At 35.5% G+C, this 18,054-nt stretch overlaps 1 protein-coding gene across 15 annotated transcripts in view; it reads left to right on the forward strand.

Annotated features, from left to right (window-relative positions):
- Window positions 1-18,054, forward strand: part of MEF2C (myocyte enhancer factor 2C) — a 137,914-nt gene that overhangs the window by 20,020 nt on the left and 99,840 nt on the right. For 2 of the 15 annotated variants that reach the window (XM_065663574.1, XM_065663575.1), the window contains exon 2: window positions 3,112-3,210. The exons of 12 other annotated variants lie outside the window; for them this stretch is intronic. The gene's annotated coding sequence lies outside the window, so the exon portion shown is untranslated. Of the gene's footprint in view, window positions 1-3,111; window positions 3,211-11,672; window positions 11,692-18,054 lie in introns of those variants that run through there. One more of the 15 variants, XM_065663584.1, reaches the window with a different exon arrangement.

Below are 18,054 nucleotides of genomic sequence, written 5' to 3' on the forward strand. Positions count from 1 at the left end.
GACTTTGCTGTCACCTGCTTCTGCAGGGTCCATGTACTTATCTCTGCCTTCTGCCACCTTCCCCGACACTGAAGAGCGGCAGGAGCTGAAGCGGAGAGAGCTTCAGAGATCCTGGCCAGTACAGCAGGTCCTGCAAAGTCAGTGTCTGCTGCTTTCTTTTAAGTTAACCATACGGCAGCCCACAGATTAGATACGGAGTGGAACAGATGGCATAAAGCTCTTCTGCCTCCTTTTCCCAGGTTATATAGCACTGCTGATGCAAAACTTAGAATCCAACTCCTATTTCTTTGACTGTATAATTAAGTGAAGTTTATGAAGAAAATTACTATTAACCAAATGCCAGTGCAGGCATTCACCTTAGACATAATTTCTATTGCTGATCCTATAATCCTAAAAGATGCACAGTTAAGTAAACTGAAGTAGAAATAACATTATTTATGTTTGCTTTTATAGATACAGGACACATGCCATTCGTGAAACCCATGCTCAGTTAAATTTCAGTGTTTACTTTTAAGTAGTCAATAGCTGTTAGCAAAGTATGTACAAAGGACAAGGAGGGAGGATTGTGAAATTGTTTATGAAACAGATCTGCAAAAGTAAACATAATGCAGAACATTGTCCACGTGAAACATTACTTTTAGTAATATAGATAACAGGTAACATAGTAGCATGTGCTACTTATTTGATTTCAAGTAAATTCTTACCCCTACTGACCAATATATTGTGATATGACATTATATTACAGACAATAATGCATTATTTTAATCCAAATACTTTAATTATTGTAAGATCATTACAGATATTAAAAAGTTCCGGAGCTTATCCACCAGTGTAAAAAGCTAGACTACAGCACCATTCATTTAAAATTTCCACTTAGACTTCTCAGTGGATATAATTTTAAATTATTTCATTGGAGCTGGGTGGAAAAGCTGTACCTAAATATGGGGGGTGTTGTGAAGAAACAGCAGGGCACCAAGGTTCTATGACCATTCTGTGGCACTGACCCATGCCTCTCCTTCAGCCTCACATTTTAGCTTCAGGCATGCGCTGCAGAAACCCTTGGGAATGCTGGGTCAGTCTTTAAAAAAAAAGTTAGTGCAGTTTGAGGATATTCTGCAAAACCAGCAGGAGACAGTATGTTCTCTACACTTGTCCTCAGGCCTGCTCTGTCTCTGTCCATCTGTGTCCTGATTGTTGCTTCTGCCTGTACTGAATAGAAGTGGGAGAAACAGCAAAAAGGAGAAAGGCTTTTAGGGGGGTTAGGAAGAACGTGGCTACGGACTGTTCGATAAGGTGGTGTTTAAATAGAGGAGAGTGGACAAGACGTCATCGTCAAACTTTCGTCTTACAGAGTTTTTTCAAACACATTTCCTGTTGAAGTGTATAGAATTAGCCTTGCTGTAAATAGTCTGTAATTGTTGCAGATGCAGGGAAATGATCTTAAAAAAAATAATAACAGTGATTTTTTAATTGGACTCTGTGCCTGTAAGGAACTGATATTTGAAGCAGTATTTGATGAGAGCCAGTTTTGCCCACAGAATCCTGGAGAAATGGTCAGGTTTTCCTTTGTCATGCTTACCTGTATAAGATGCAGACAAGGAATTGATACAGCAGCAGAATGAGACAAAAATTCCAATTTATTGCCCTCCTGCAATATGCGAAAGAAGTGTGAAACTGCCTACTTATCAAACTTACACAATACAATTTTTAGGTCAGAACACAGAGCCAGGGAATGCATTCTTGTAGTGGCATTCAAAATGTACAACTTTGTCCAAAACACACAGACATAAATTTTAGAGATCAGAAATCTGACCGTAAAAAAGAGCCTATTGTCTGGTACGGTCATTTAAAACCAAATAGGATGAAGCAAAATTGCATTAATGTTTTTTGGAACACACATTAAAAGAAAATACAACCCAGACTTGCTGGATTACAAGTACTGTTATTTATTTGATGTGTTGTTAAGTGGAAGTAATTTAAAATTACATTTTAAAATGTGTATTAACTGGAAAATAATATTCCATTTTTTTTCTTAAAAGGAAGATGATGGAATAATTGGCAAGCTACCTAATTAAAGCAGAACTGCCCGTAATTACATGTAGAGAAATTGAGAATGCCTACCTATATCCTTGGTAGGTAGAAATCTGCATATCTTCACTGGGATAACAGTGGGATCTGGCATTTCTGTTTTATTGTTGATGCTGCAATAAAAAATACTATGCATAGGACATAAATAGAATATTCTTCTATATTTCCTACAATATTCTTGGCAGACAAGTTTCAAATTGGACTAATATTTTAGTGTTTTTTTTCCAGAACCCTATATTGACAAAACAATATGAGAATCTATCATCAGTACAAGTTCCAGTACTTAAATCTGCATCCAGAACTTTACATTTAGTTCAGTTATGCTTCCAGTAGATATTGTCACAAACTCAGTATGACATTCATGGTGATCAGCAGAATAGTCATCCTGAAGGCATCCTTACTGAGTACTATCTTTTCTGGAATTTAATGTTTTTATAAAAATTTATCAGGGGTAAGACACAGTCAGTGTTGATAGGCATAATGCAAATCCTTGTGACAAATACAAAGAAAGAAATAGAAGTGATTTTTTTTTTTTTTTTTTTTTGTGATATTGTAATGCTATTAGGTTTTTTTTCCCTGCTTCTAATCCTGTAGAAAAATCCTTACTTGAGAACACAAGGATTTCTCAATGGTGGCAGGGTGTGTTCTTTATTTAACTTTTTTATCTTTTTTTTTTTTTTTTGACAATAACTATATGAAATAATATCTGATGCAGCAAAGAAGCATAATACAAAAGAAAGATATTCTGGTCTGTTTTGAAGACCAGTACTTGTCATGTATCTGGACAAGTGGTAATTTTCTGGTGTTGCCTTCCATTAAAAGTCACTAATGTTGTCCGTAAAGCAGTAGCAGTACGTTCTACCACATATTTCTACATAAGATTAAAGGCAAACCTGTTGTGAGACCACTACCTGACTTCCCCAAACAGGACATGGAATAACACTTCTACAGATTTCTGATAAAAAGTAATTTTGAGGATGGTCAGGAAGAAAGTATTTGCTCTCTCACTCTACTGTTTTCCAGATGTGATCGGAAAGAGGAAGCTGTTCCACTAATGGATCAGAAGATTGCTCTGTGAATTTAAACATCATCCTAAATACACAGCTTCCATGTTTGATAGTTGTAAGTTCAAAATACAATGTAGATATACCAAAAGGCCTCTTTAAAATCACAAGGTATCTATAGACACAGTTTTATGATACTCTACTGCTAATACTTAAAAAAAAAAAAAGGGGGGGGGGGATCATCAGCATTCTAATTTCATATGTTGGTCTAAATGCTGATTTTAAGTGAACGGTTTAATAAATACCTACGATCATGTGTGTTGATAGAGCACATTTTGATCTGAAATAGGTATCTAAGGTTAAAATACAGGTTTTCAGTTGAGGAAGTGAACCTACAGCACATGCAGTTCCCAAATGTGTTCTAAATTTTAAACAAGTTTCTTGAATATAATAATCTCCAGAGCCACAGGCAACCCATCACTGATGATTTCCAAGAAGACCAGGGAGCAGAATCCTTCAATATGAATTCCAAAACTTTAAAATAAAGGAGGAATTTTAAAACTATATTGTATATCTGTAGCATACAATTCACCAGTCATCACTGAAAAGATGCGTGAACTTTGTTAGTGGCAGCAGATGCAAGGTAAAAAAGTCTGCAAATGAAGTGCAGAAGCTGCACAACAGTCTGATGCATACAATACAAGAAAGAGACTCAGAACCTCTAAGTATAATTTTAAGTGCAGCTGCAAACTATTTCCTTTTTATTGGTGCATGTCTTTTACACAGCGTCTTGAGTTCTCCAAGGGCAAAACATGGATGAAAATTGGCAACTTTACTGAGATGCTGTAAAATCTAAAATCTATTCAGCGTGCCAGGGTGTATCCACATAATTAGAAATTACTTAGGGCAACATGAGAAAGGGAAATTTAGCTTTTGCATTGCATTGCAGTGTTCTGTTGTCTGCTGGAATCCGCATCCTCAGATTAAGTCTACAGATTCTTTATTAGCACTGATTTACCTTTTATAGCAGAAATTCAGGATTTGAGAAACTTGATTTGAAATAGTTCCTTCCCTTGATTTAGAGCAGTTCACTGAAAAGACAATTCTCTCTTCCTGGAAAGGTCCTTAATCAGCTGGCTATTCAATATTCTGGGAGAAAGCTACTGTCAGTTTCCAATGTGAGACCATCCCATTTTTGTACAGATAATTAAATATTCATCAAATGAAGGGCTGTAATTGAGTCATGTTTCACTGGAATGCCATAGTTCTCAGCTATTGGGTTGGTCTCTTGTGCTCTTTTATCTCTGTTACTCAAAAAATACAAGTCTTTCTGTGTTTCTAGTCAGTAATATAGCTTAAAAGTAGTTTAAACAACAAATTCCATGCCTTTTTTTCTATTGCGTTGTCTGAAAAGTTTGATTTTACTTCATAAATCGCAAAATATAAGAAGAAAGTGCGCTTTGTTTTTATCTTTACATTTACCAGCATGTTCATATTAATACATGAAGTTAGATTTTTCATAAATACCTCTGTGTCAGTCTTTCATAGTTTTTGGTGGCCTCAGTCTTTCCTTTGAGTTCGTTTCCTGAACTGAAACATACCATGCCTACCAAAGCTCTGAAATCAAGGGTAGGCGTAAGAAACATGAAGAGGTGTTTGAATATGCGGACAATGAGTGTGCTGTAAAATGAGTAATGTATTGATTATAGGTTGGTTGAGACAGGAAGTACAGCTTCAGGGTACAACAAATTGCTCAGACTACCTAGGAGTGTTTAATAAACCTTTATGAGGATAAATAGTTCAAAAATAACCATTATGTGCATGTTCTCAGTCATCTTCAGCAGAGCTTGGGTGGTCCTTTAGGAAAGACCTTGTGGCCTAGCACGCATGCTTCTTCAGCCAGTTTCTTGTGCAGTTAATGTGCCTGTTGAATATGTGGGTGTGAATCCAAACCTGACTTCCTGACCACATTATTATTCTTGAATTAATGTAGAAGAATGACAACTCTGGTTAGAAAGTTGTGCCAATATTCAGCCTTGATGAGTATTTATTCAAGAGCTTGAAACAGTTTATGAGTTGTAAAAATGTACTTTTTTCTCTTTTTCTTTTTTTTTTTTCAGTTTTACTTTTGGGAAATACTGATTTCACAAATAGAAAGAGAATGGGTATACAGAGATACTAATTTGTTTATTTAATTGTATTTCAGATGTTAGTATATGAAACTGTGCCTTTTGCTCCTATATTCTATCACGACTCTGCTGACTTGATGACCTACTAAAAACTGCTTTATATACAGAATTATCATTCATGCTGTTAATTAACATCCACCTCTTTTTCTCAGTTCCACTCTGACTCTTTTTCCAGACTCATTAGAAACAAAGGTACCATTTGAATAGAATGTTTCAAAAGAAGATCTCCTTATCTTCTCTTCTGGACCATACTGGGAAGAATATGTAGAGAGCTAACACTTCTTTGATCAAGAATATTTTAAGCAGTTTTCAAAGTCCCTCTTGGGTGTTAAAGTCTGTACATGTACGGCTGCCATTCACACATCGTGAAATGAGATGGAACGTGAAGGTGCATTATATGCTGTTCTAAAGCTTTTCTCACAGACTAGGCGAGTATACATCAGCTTTTGTATGCTGGATGTTAATTGTACTATGTAATGATATATTTGAGTTTTATAAATGCCAAATCATTCAATTTTACTAATGTGATTCTGAAGTACCATCAGAATATGGGATGCTCACTGCATATGGAATACATAACAGGCTGAGACTGCTAGCCTCGTGAGGCTTCCATATCCTTAAATAGATTATTTGAGCTACTTGGACTGTTAGGTGCTCTACTAATCTTTACTCAGCTGGCACTCACATCTTATTCATGATATGCAAGGCAAAACAGTGTGTAAAAAAAAAAAAAAATCAGAGCAAAATTTAGAAAAGTTTATATGTCCTTGTAATCAGAATACTATTTTCTAAGAAAAAAAAAAAAAGAGCTTTCATATCTAGTTGGTCTGTTCAAGTGATTAACAATATGTTACTTTACACCTGATATAAAAGATTTATTTTAGAGACTCAGCAAAATTCCTGGATTCATTCCTGAGCATCAGCATGCAGTACTGCTGCCATGATGAGTCAGTACCTGGGAGTGCTTTTTAACTATTAGTGCATATCAGGTTCTCCTTTTATACAAGAATACACAGCTACTGCTATTTGTGGTAGTAGTTCTGTACTGAAGTCTGTAAATCACTGATCCCTTTTAGAGCCATCTTGGGCTGTCAGTTCACATATTTAATAGTAAAACTTAACAGAATACAAGTAGCAGTAACAAAACTGATTAAGCCACCCTTATTTGTTTAACATCAGTTTTAGGTATAACAGGATTTTTGTCTGAAAGCAGGGCTAAATACAGGAAGGATACTCTAATGTTTAGTAGGAGAGCAGCCTGGATTTGGGCAGTGAGCATTTAACTCTTTCTTCCAGAACATGTTTTAGATGACTGTGATGATTTCGCTTTGTTGGTGCATCAATTCCCTGTCTGTAGAATGAGGATGGTATTTCCCTGAGGCAAATTCTGCGGGACCCAGACACTGTGGGAATGGTGGCCATATGAGTACCATAGGGAGTAAACAAGACAATGTAGACTATAAATATGTAGTTGCTTTTGGAAAGTTACAGTCTAAAGCAAAGCATACAGTCTGCAACAGACTTTTAGATAACTTCACTTTTGTTAGAGAGCCATTTTAATTAAAGTTTAGAACTTTCTGCTTCTTTCTGTCCATTTTTCTTCTACTTCTTTAGTTGTTGTGCCAAGGTATCCATGTGTGTTTCTTCCACTGTCATCTGGCTCATTCCCAGCAGATGCACACAATCTGTTTTGCTGTCATTGACAGGGCTCAGTTTACGGAGAGAATGTGACAGAACATGCTGCTGTAGTCACTTATAAAGGATCCTCTTTTCTAAAAAGTAACTGAGAATAAATTCATTCTTTTTAGGTTTTTATATATATTGTTCAGCCATAGGGTTTTATCCAGGCTACTCTGTATCCAGTTAAATAGGGTATTTATTTAACATCTTAGCTTTATTTTTAATTCCTAGTTTGTAAAATATAGATTTGCCAATAATTGTATATAGGAAATCATCACAATGCATTGAGAGACATCAGTTTCAAGTGGTGGCAGTTACCCTGCCCATTTTGGAATAAGCCTTATTTTCCCAAATATTTTTTTTGAAAATTTTATGTTATTTCTTTAAAATGTTATATTCTGCATTTATAAATATTGCTAATCATCCAAAAATGTAGAGTCTTGAGAATCCTGCACACACACTGAACATCCAAAAGCATATTGTGTAATGGAAAGGGGTGTCCATTCTAATGCAAAGTATTTGTCCAGAAAAAAGCTGAGGAGATACAGAAAAATGAAAATTGACTGGCTTAGGCTTTGTTGCCTACAGAACACAAAAAAACTTGAAACCTGTATGGTTGCTACTTGTTCTTATGTTGTGGTAACCGCTACAAGTCCTAACAGATATGAGGGCCCGTACAGCATGATGCTCTGCAAATACATGTTAACAGACAGGCTCCATCTACCTCAAGGCATTAACAGTATGAACAAACAGGGTAAGTGAGGAAGGTAGAAGGAAAAGAAATTCAGATAGTTTTACTATTAAGAATGTCTTGCAGTTCTTCTCAGTATTCAGTAGAAAATGTTGGTGTGTTAATTTAACTTTATGGAAGGTGCCTAACCAGCATAATACTGTTAATGAGGTGATCGAGTGTTCCCCTTATGTGTTTGGCAGAAGAAAATTAATCAACAGCTTGAATTTGGTAAATACAACTTTGAGTTACTTCTTTGCAGCTTCCTACCACTAGGAGAGCAGGGCTGCTGACAGCAAATTCCACACTGGGCTACTAAGGTTTCAGATTAAGCCGTTAAAATACTGTTAACATTAAATATGTATGGGCACACTAAATGTTTATTTAAGAACAGAATTTGTTTTACAAGCTGATGTTGCCTGTTATCCTATTATTTTCAACCTTAATGATCTAACTTCTTTCTTCAAATTGTACTTCATTCAGAGAGGTTGATAATTCTGGATTCTTTTTTATCTACAGTTAAAAAATAAAAATCTTCAACAGTGGAAATCTCCATTAATTCCCAAAATCAAGAAATAGTTTAATGAGCTTAGTGACTTGCCTGCATTTGAAATAGGTGCATGTAGACATTAGCATAAATTAAATATTTAAAGAAATTTTATGTGTATTTTTAAGACGTATTTTTAAACTCACATTGTGGAGTGACTTTATATACTTAAAACTCTGAATTCATGTTTTTGTACCTCACCTAATTGCAGATTTTATGTTATTGATAGGATGTGTATGTCAAAAAGGCTATCTCGAAATATGCTACAGTGGTAGACTGCCATGTTAGCTAGACTTGTGCTTTTTCTGTAAAATCACTTCCTGTGATCATGTGCATATACTTATATGTGTGTACATATATATATCTGTGTGCTTTATATACAAATATATATGGTTTTCAAACTATGTTTGCATGCCTCTGGGTATGCCTTACACTGTAAATAAAACTGTCAAAATGTCTCTTCACAGTTAGACCTCATAAAAATAATCAGTCCATAAACACGTGGTGCATTTTATTCATATATATATATATATATATATGCAGTTACTATATAAAGTAAAAGGCTTTCTCCTGTTGTTTCATTTTTTCTATATTATGGGTTAGAAATAGGGTATTTTTTACTAGCTTTTTATGTAGTTTTATATTTGTGTATGCAGGTATGTGAATGATGTATATAAACATCCCAAACATAACTTTTTCTTGGTTTTATAGATAGGTTGGATTAGAAGATGGATGTAACCCCTATATTTTAATTTTTCTTTTTTCCTGAAGTATATGAGCTAGATCTTTCTAGGGTTTCTGCATATAATACTGACTTTTTTGATTAGTTCCAAAACTACTATTTGAATGGGAATTGTTATGATGTGTATCTCCCAGAGACAAGTATTTTCAGAATAACAGTTATAACACATAATGTAAAAAGAAGGCTAAGAGTAAATCAGACCCTCGAATGGTTTCTTTTGTTACCTCTGTGCCTTTGTTAAGCTCAGTTCAACTCCAGCAATATTGTTACCACTTAGCTATCACACTTTTAAGACCAATATTACAACAGCACCAGCACACCTATTAGTAAGCTGGGCAGTGAGATGTGAATGAGGTAATTTAATGCATTTCTAAAAGAGTAGATTTTATATCCTCATATATGTCACAAGAATTGATGTATCTTCAAGGCATCAGGAAAGAGGCCAAAAGCCAAATGAAAGACTATGGAACGCAACACATTCTCGTTATGCAAACCTGTACTTATCTTGATTTTGTTTTAATTCACTTTCTTTTAAACATAAGCATATGAATTATACTTCAATGTATTATTCTTTTTTGTAAAAAAAACCCTCAAACCAACCTAGAAACTGAACTGCAGTTCCGCATAGCAATATATTGCCGTCAGATCCAAATGCTAAGCACAGGAATTTCAAATCTGTTTGCCTGGTACCTCACAATCCTACTTGGAACCTGATACGGTAAAAAAGATGAAATTTATACACATCCAGATTGAACAAATCAGATGATAAATTCCAAAACTGAAGACTTACTATATAGAAATTCTATTCCGTAAGGTAACAAGTTTCAGAGTTTGTTTCAGTCATCAGTGCTGATCTTAGCTGCAGATATATTTCAAGTGAGAAGATGTAAAGTCAAGATGGTTTAGGTTTTGGTTTTGAAGTGGGATTTTTTTTTCATTTTAGACATAGCTGATAACTTCCATCTAAAGAAAATCCATAAGCAAAAAAACACTTAGCTTTCTATTCCATTCACTTTCATCTCCATTGATTAGCGACTGGTGTTTTCAGCTTCCCAGTAAATGTTTCAGGAGTAATTACTGATAGTTACTTAAGTGATGGTATGAAGATACCTGTGTATCTTCAGCTAAACAAATATATAGAATAGGTCAGAAAGTCCTATATATGTTTGCATTTATGCCTTGTAACACTGTTAACAGTAATATAAAGAAGTAGAAAATATCATGAAAGGGATACATTTGATGTATAGTTAAACACTGGAAAATTAAGGTAAAATCAATACTAAAAAATTACATGTTCTTTTTGTTCACAAGGGGGAACAGTATGGGTCTTTTCACTTGAGAATACTTCCCAGTGCCTTGCCAGTAGCCTGTTTCCAGTGGGTGAACCACCCTCTGTAGTGGTATGGAACAGATTTTTTTTCCCTGTATCAGCGTAGATGTGGACCTTTCAAGAACAGAGACAACCTATTTTTGTGTTCTGAGCTGGCCCCAAAAATCTATTATTCATGGAGCAGGGCTCTTCACCAGTAATGATAGCTTTGATTTTTTGGGCTAGTACTGCCCCTAGCAAAAGGGCTGTTTGGTGAACTTTTTCTTTGTAAAAATATACTTATCCTTTTTTGTCTGTTTGCCCCAGGATGTGGAACTAACATGTTACTCAAGAAGAAATTATACTTATCCACGGTCTAAGAGAGAAGGGGACTGTGTGGTTGGAGCCAGGGTTGACTGCTGACTTAAATGGTGCACAGATTTGGCTGTGATATATCATGCTCCACATGCATAAATCTAATAAGTAGAAATTGGGTGTGTTTATACAGCACAGGAGATACCTTAGAAATTACTCATTTTGAATCCAATCACTGTATTCAACAAACAAAATGTCAGTAATCAGTTCTCCAGTCCATTCTATTATAGTTTTCAGTTTCTGCTACAATTTTTCCCTGGCAAAAATACAGGCAGTACTTTAATTATGAACATGTTATTTTGAAGAAAACTATTGTAATTTTGAATGTACTTTTCATAGCATTCAGAAAAATTAACAATGTTAACTATGTTAAGATGATTGAGGATGAAGCAGCCCTTTGGTAGTAGCACTTACAAGTTATCTTGAAAACATCTCAACTGACAAAACTATTTAATAGTTCTTTTTTTTTCTAATTTGCAGTGCTGTTTGCTAATTTGCTGGAACAACTGTTCCAATTTTTTATTCCTGTTAGCTGAAGAATGTGAAAATAAGAACAGACAAATAGCTTTGTTGTATCCAAAGTCTTATAATTTTGGTTTAGTTTGAAAATTTGGCTGTTAAAACATTAAATGTAAGCAGCTGAAAATGCAATATGTATTATAGTGCTGTAGTTGTGCAGATTCCTATTGTATAGAAAACATCCATTTGTTGGATAAAATGAAATCTCCCTTGAAATTATTTTGTATTAAAATTATCAATATAAATTTCAGTCAGTCATATAAACCTACTTTCTTTGTGTTTCTATGACAAAGCATCATTAGGAGATAGAACTCCAATTCTGAAAAAAATATAAGCACAAGAAAGGGCTTACTCAAATGGTCAGTAAAATAATTTGCATGCTAATTAAAGTCATGCCTAGACCAGAGCCAATAGGCAACTCAAGCAGTGAAGAATCTTGCCGTTGCGTTAAACAAGAAGAGCCAGAGCACTTTGGTACCTGAGAAGAGAAACCATTCATTACAAGAAGGTAAAGCAGATGTTTAAGAAACTTTTAAGCTTATCTCTTGGGAACAGGATCACCTTGAAATCTTCAATATTTGCTTAATTTTTATATCCATTACAGCATGCAATGTGAAGAGTTTTTCTTCTCTTGTGCACAAAGCACACTTCCTACAGACAAAGGCTGGCACATAGACAAAAAAATGTATATTTGTATTGGAAAAAAAAAATGCAAACCAGCAAACTGATCTTTGTCTGTGTCATTAAAAAGGTTTTATCCACTGCTGCTTTCAGTCAGAAGTGCTGCACACAGTAGCTCCTCAGTAAATCAGAAAACAGCTACCTGTGTAGTTACTTCAGCATTACATTAATGTTTTCCTTCCCTAAATACCCACTGTTACATAATGCAAGTGAAACATATTTTCAGGGGGGGAAAAAATTAAATTGAGTTTCAGAAAACTGAAAAAAGATACTTAAATTGTTTAAGTAAACTTCTGTGTTGGACTGTGAGAAGACATTCTGTGAAAGCCATTCCTCCTGCTGCATTTGAGTGATGGTACAGGCAGTTGCACTGTCATCAAGGAAACTTGTGCTACGATCTGTTTAGGCTTCTGTCCTCTTTTACTGAAGTCTTGTTAGCACAAGAGAAACTCTGTTCCACATCAGTATATTCACCAAGCATGTTCAGTGAACTTCATGACTTCCTGAAGTGCCAGTTTTTCAGTATGAAGCAGAGAACAATTCAGAAAATGTTCAGTAAAAAAAGTCAGACCAGAAAGTTTCTTCCTGTTTTCATGAAGCCACAATAAAGATCCATGTTATGAAAGTGTAGCTTTGTACAAAGCTACTCTGAATGAGGTTTTGTGGACACGGTAATCTGTGTGAATTTTGTGGCTGTGTTAGGATAGGGAACCAAATCTTCAGTGTAGGACCTAAATTCTTTTCACAAATGCTTCTGTACACCTGCTGCATAAACAAAAAGTCTGTTTGAAAGTTCCTCCCTTTGCCGTAAAACTTCAAGAGTTCCTGTAACTCAGAAGTGAAAAGCAGGGAGGGGAAATCTTACTTTATTATATACATTATTTTATAATCAGTATACTATTTTCAGAAGCTTCTAAAAAAATAACACTTGTCATTTGAGAGCTGCAGCTGTTAGTCTGTTGAGATATAGAGGGGATGGGGCATATATTGAATTATTCATGAAGGCTACTGCTATAGTTGACAGAAGTTCATCAGCTAATTCCCCCACTTCATTCTGAACTTTCTTTTGAACTCGGTCAGGCTTCAGGGGTACAAGCTGTTACTTTTAATAATCATGCTACTAGAAGTTTCCTATACTAAAGTATAGGAACCTCTCTTACATCACAGAAGCTTTCTCTTTTTTTAAAAAAAAAAAAGTAATTTATTGCTCATTGGGGGGCTGACAAGTGCTTTATTTTGAATACTTCAGAGATAGAGTGAATAATTTTATACACTTTCAGGATGTAATTGTTACATAGATGTATTAGAAAATGTATGTAATGATGCTTTATTCCCTTAATTCAATTTAGTGAACCAAAACCCCCCAACTTTTTAATTATGTACATACTTAATATCTACATGATTTAAGAACACAAGGAGGGTTTGTGTGCTATTATAATACACTTTTCAATTTATAGGCCAATTCCACATGCGCGAATGCAAGGAAATCTTAGCTTGCACAAGCGTGGGGAAATAGAATATTCTCTATTCAAAATGCTAAGCCTCATGCTTGCATTAGCCAACTATTTTGTCATGCAGACTGTCAGATTAAGGATAAAATATAAATGGTTCTTCAATGCACAAGATCAAGGTTAGTTTGGCAGACACCAGTATCATCAAGACACATGAAGTGCATGCTTGCAGCAGTTACTGCAGGAATGCTTAATATCAAAGACTTCATCTCAGTTTGAGCGCTAAGGAGCTGTGTGCCTCTCACTCCAGGGATTCCACAAGTGTAGCTCTGTTTTCACACAGGCAGGTTTGCCAGCTACCTCTGCTTCAGCGAAAGCACAGATCTTACCAGTGCATATTCTTTATCTTTAGGAGACTGCTCTCTCTTTTTGCATGGCACTACAAACTAATTTGGGGAATTTGAGTGCAGCAGGAAATTGTAATAAAGATTCCAGTGTCCAGTTCATTCTCCTCTGTGGAGGTTTCTACACTGAATGAGATTGAAAAATACCTTTTTAGTGGTGTGCTTGATGCAGACAGTGCCCTTATTTATCCTGTGATGACCTCATAGCAGCAGCACATGCCCTCCTGATGGAGAGGATTATTGTAATTCCCTTCTAGAAAGGCTTCCAGCAGCTCAGCTCTGTCACTTGCAGCCTGTTCAGAATGCAGTGACACACTCCCGTTCTGTCTTGAGCAAATACGATCATCCCCCTTGTACCTTAATTCATTTACTTTGTCTGCTATGAAGTAGCTGTTTGATTTGAAAGTTTGCTCTCTTAGTTTCAAAATCCTTAATGGTTTAGATCCTGGCTATTTTCAAGAACTCCTCCACAAATATCATCTTGACAGATATCACCACCCCCATAGCACATTTTAGGAATCTCAGCATCACATCTTAGGTTGGCAAGTTATGTCCTTTGCTGTGATAGGCCTTCAATTAAGGAACTCCCCCAGGAAATCTGTCTCAAACCATATATCCTTATCAGAAAACATTAAAATTAAATTCACATTTTTGGCTACTTATATTTTCTCCACTATTATTTTTCAGCATAATTCCTATTAAGACCATATGTATTATGGTTGCTCTCGGTAATTCTTGTTGGAGTTGTTACTTCAGATTTTCTTGTTTCTTTTTTTGTAGAGTGACTACAGCATCTTAGTGCTGTAGTTAGTGATAGTGACTTCTTAATTATGAGTTTCATGTTGATACAGGTACAAGCTTTTCCATGTTAACAAACACGATTTTCAATATAGTTGCTTACAAGATAGGACACATGGACTATTATTTTATTTAATATATTAAGAAAAATGTGTTTGAATCTTCATCACTCTTCTTTACAAGGAATTACGCCTTTCTTGTTCCCATTTTGCAGTCTAAGTCATTACACCTCTTCAGATAGCAAGGAATCCTCTTTGTCTGCTTGTCTTGCTGTTTGTCTTGCTACTTGTATCATAGTCTTTGTAATTATGGTGAGATGTCTAGAGCTATGTTTAAACGGTGGCTAGTTTTCTCCATTGATGATAAAGTATGCCTGTGTTTGAAGAAGCTTAGACTATGTGCCAAATGTTGATGGCTTCAGTGAGGTCAGATGGATGCTACACTTGTGGGCATTCATAGAATACTTATGGCAATACACAAGTTTTTTTTCTTCAGTGTCATGTCTGCATTTCCAGTCTAATAATTGCATTTTGCACACCTGAGTTAATTTGTGGAATCAGTTGGGACTCTAAATACTGCACTAATAGTACCACCTTTCATTTGAATACTGTGCCCATATTTAGATGCACGCAACTTGTATCCAGCAAAGGTTTATGAACAGCATCAAAGATTTGGTTTTACATTTGTAATGTACTTGTTGAATTTAGATTCTCATTGGCTTACTTCACTCATTGGGATGCAGTAACAATATCTATGATTTCATTAATCTTAACCATTAGATATGTACTTAATTTTAGGTACATGAGCAGTTCTTCAGCCTTCAGTGAACTCTTCAAGTGTTTCAGATTAGACATATGCATTCACGCTTGTGAGTTTGGGGCTACACACCATAGGACTGCAAAGACTTACACATTTGTTCAAGTTTACTATTTTTGGATGTTGTATGGATGTTACGATTATTTTTGTCAAGTAAAATGCTGCCCCATTAAGCCTTCACTTGACTTGTTGGTGTGGTGATGTGCTTTTAAATTGTTTTAAATCCTTTAAATTTTAAAGTATTCCATGGATGAAAGTTACTCAAATAGTCTAATTAAAATGATAAGAATTCTGAACATTTTCTAGACTGTACGTATTATTGCAAAGTGAAAGCTAGTTTTGACCTGGAAAAAAAAAAAAAAAAAAAAGTTGTTGGATTTTTTTTTTTTTTTTTCCTTAAATCAACTTTTACAAATTAGTTATTTCCGGAAAGAAAGAAGGAAATGGAGGAAGTTGACATGCATACCTGAAGCTAACTTTGTTATATTTAGATCTTTCTATATTTAACTTCAGTGCAAGGTCAGCTAGTAGATGATTGTTTCACTAAAGCAGCTAAATAGATGATTCTTTAACATACTTTTTTTGTCTTACTATTTTTAGTAATCTTCTGATGGATTACAGTCAATGAGAATACCAGAGAACTTTTTAGCCCAAATAATTCTTGAAACAATCCAAAACTATTGCATATTATTAAGCTGGGAATTTACAAATCCTCATTACTGGATAGTCTTCAGGGTAACTTACTCGTTAGGCCTTGAACCACATTCCCAGTAGAATGTGGTGTTTTTAATAGCACTGGTTCCTATGAGGAAATTTTATTGTGGTATCGTGGAATACCATGCATTCTTTTGCTTTATGATTTATTCTCCCTAGATACAAAACTGTAAAAGAGATGTGTTAATCTATTTTTATTCAAAGTACAGAAATAGCTCAGTTACTGTTCAGAGATTGAATAACCAATATGAGCATACTATTTGTTCTTAGTCATGCTGTACCCTGTGCTCAAAATAAGGATATTGATCAATTACAGGTAGAGATATGCAGCACATTTCACAATCATTGCTAAATAATCCATTCTTCTGTTTCAGACTGTTTTCCCAAAACAGTACTGTAAATCAAAAGTGTAAAACTGCTACATTAAATAATAGATAATGTGCTTCAATGCAGGTTGCAACTTCATACTAGAAAAATACTCATAGTGAGCTGCCTCAAAATTATCCTTACAGAACGAAAGTATTTCACATGATTGTTCCTTCTTGATTGGATGCTTAGGACACTGTTCTTTGGGGATTTATGCCCTACATATGTCTGAACTTACGCAACTAAATAAGAAGTATGTCAGAATGCAATATTTATCTCCAAACTGAAGGAAGCTGTTATTCACTTACCTGCTTCTCAGCATGCGATTAGAATCTGGCTGTTACACATTACAGAAAGGAGAATCAAGGCAGCTTAGCTTGCTTGTCTGGAATTTAGCAGTCCACAGCTGATAACCCAGGCTGAACCTGACCTTGGCAGCATTGCACAAGTAATTTGTGAGGATGAACTGTTCTTGAACAATTTCGCTAACGTATTAGACACAAAAAATCTTTCCCTTTTCACAAAGGAATGTGTATTTCTTTTTTCTTCTTATCCTGAACAAGTATCTTTGAACAAGCTGCTGTCCAGGACCTTCAATTCTCTGTTTCTCATTTGACCTCAGTCCTTTTTGTAGTACACAGGGATCTGATGGGTGCAGAAGTGAAGGTTTCTTTGGAGTCTTTGTCTATCATTAATTTTGACAAGTTTATATGGTGTTGCGTAGTGACCTAAAGCTGAAATATTACATCAGGATGAAGAAGTTGGCAGCGGGGACATATTTTTAGTCTATTGGCATTAGAAGAACTAAAATGATGAACTTCTCCCCAGAATCAAAGGCAGTTGCAGTACTGCAAGCAGACAGGGTAGAAGCAAAGGAATTGATGCCGTGGGCATTACTATGAGTTCATCTGCTAAGATGGAGGACACTGGAAAAGTCAGGTGACTGAAAAAATCAGAGCTCTTCTGTTACTCAAATTTCTGTGTATGTGGTTCTAATGGAAGCTTCATCTCTTCAGGATATTGCATATAATGCTCACCTATACTGGAGTTTTCCTTAACATATATTCAGAAGTTGGAACATTATTATTACGTTTTTGAAGTGTTTTCTTTTCCATTTTATGTAACCAATGCATTTATGGAGCTTGGAGCAACGTGGTCTGGTTGAAGGTGTCCCTGCCCATGGCTGGGGGCTGGAACTGGATGAGCTTTAAGGTCCCTTCTAACCCAAACCAGTCCAGGATTCTGCGATTCTATGGTCTTTTCTGGATGGCAAAATGAAAATAAGATACATGTGCATGGTTGCAAAAAGTAGGAAGGGAGACTCCAGGCTAAAATACAATTGAGGGAATCTGCTTCATAATCTCAGATAACCACCACCAAGCAGCAAGAGATTAAAAATGAACTGAAGTTCTAGAATGTGTTTTCTGAAGGGCTGTACTACAGCAAGTCTTTTAAAAATCATTTTACATTTACTGAAGACAGCAAGGGCAAAATATTATACTACAGTACTACGAGATTTTCAGTTACAGGGAATACAGAGTCATTTCTAAAATGCAGACTAGGTTTTTTTTTATTATTGTCTACCTGGCAGAAGAGACGAATGTAGAACTGAATTACCTACCATTACTGATCATTATTCCA

The sequence above is a fragment of the Lathamus discolor genome, chromosome Z (genome assembly GCF_037157495.1).
Source record: "Lathamus discolor isolate bLatDis1 chromosome Z, bLatDis1.hap1, whole genome shotgun sequence".
NCBI classification, from domain to species: domain Eukaryota; kingdom Metazoa; phylum Chordata; class Aves; order Psittaciformes; family Psittacidae; genus Lathamus; species Lathamus discolor.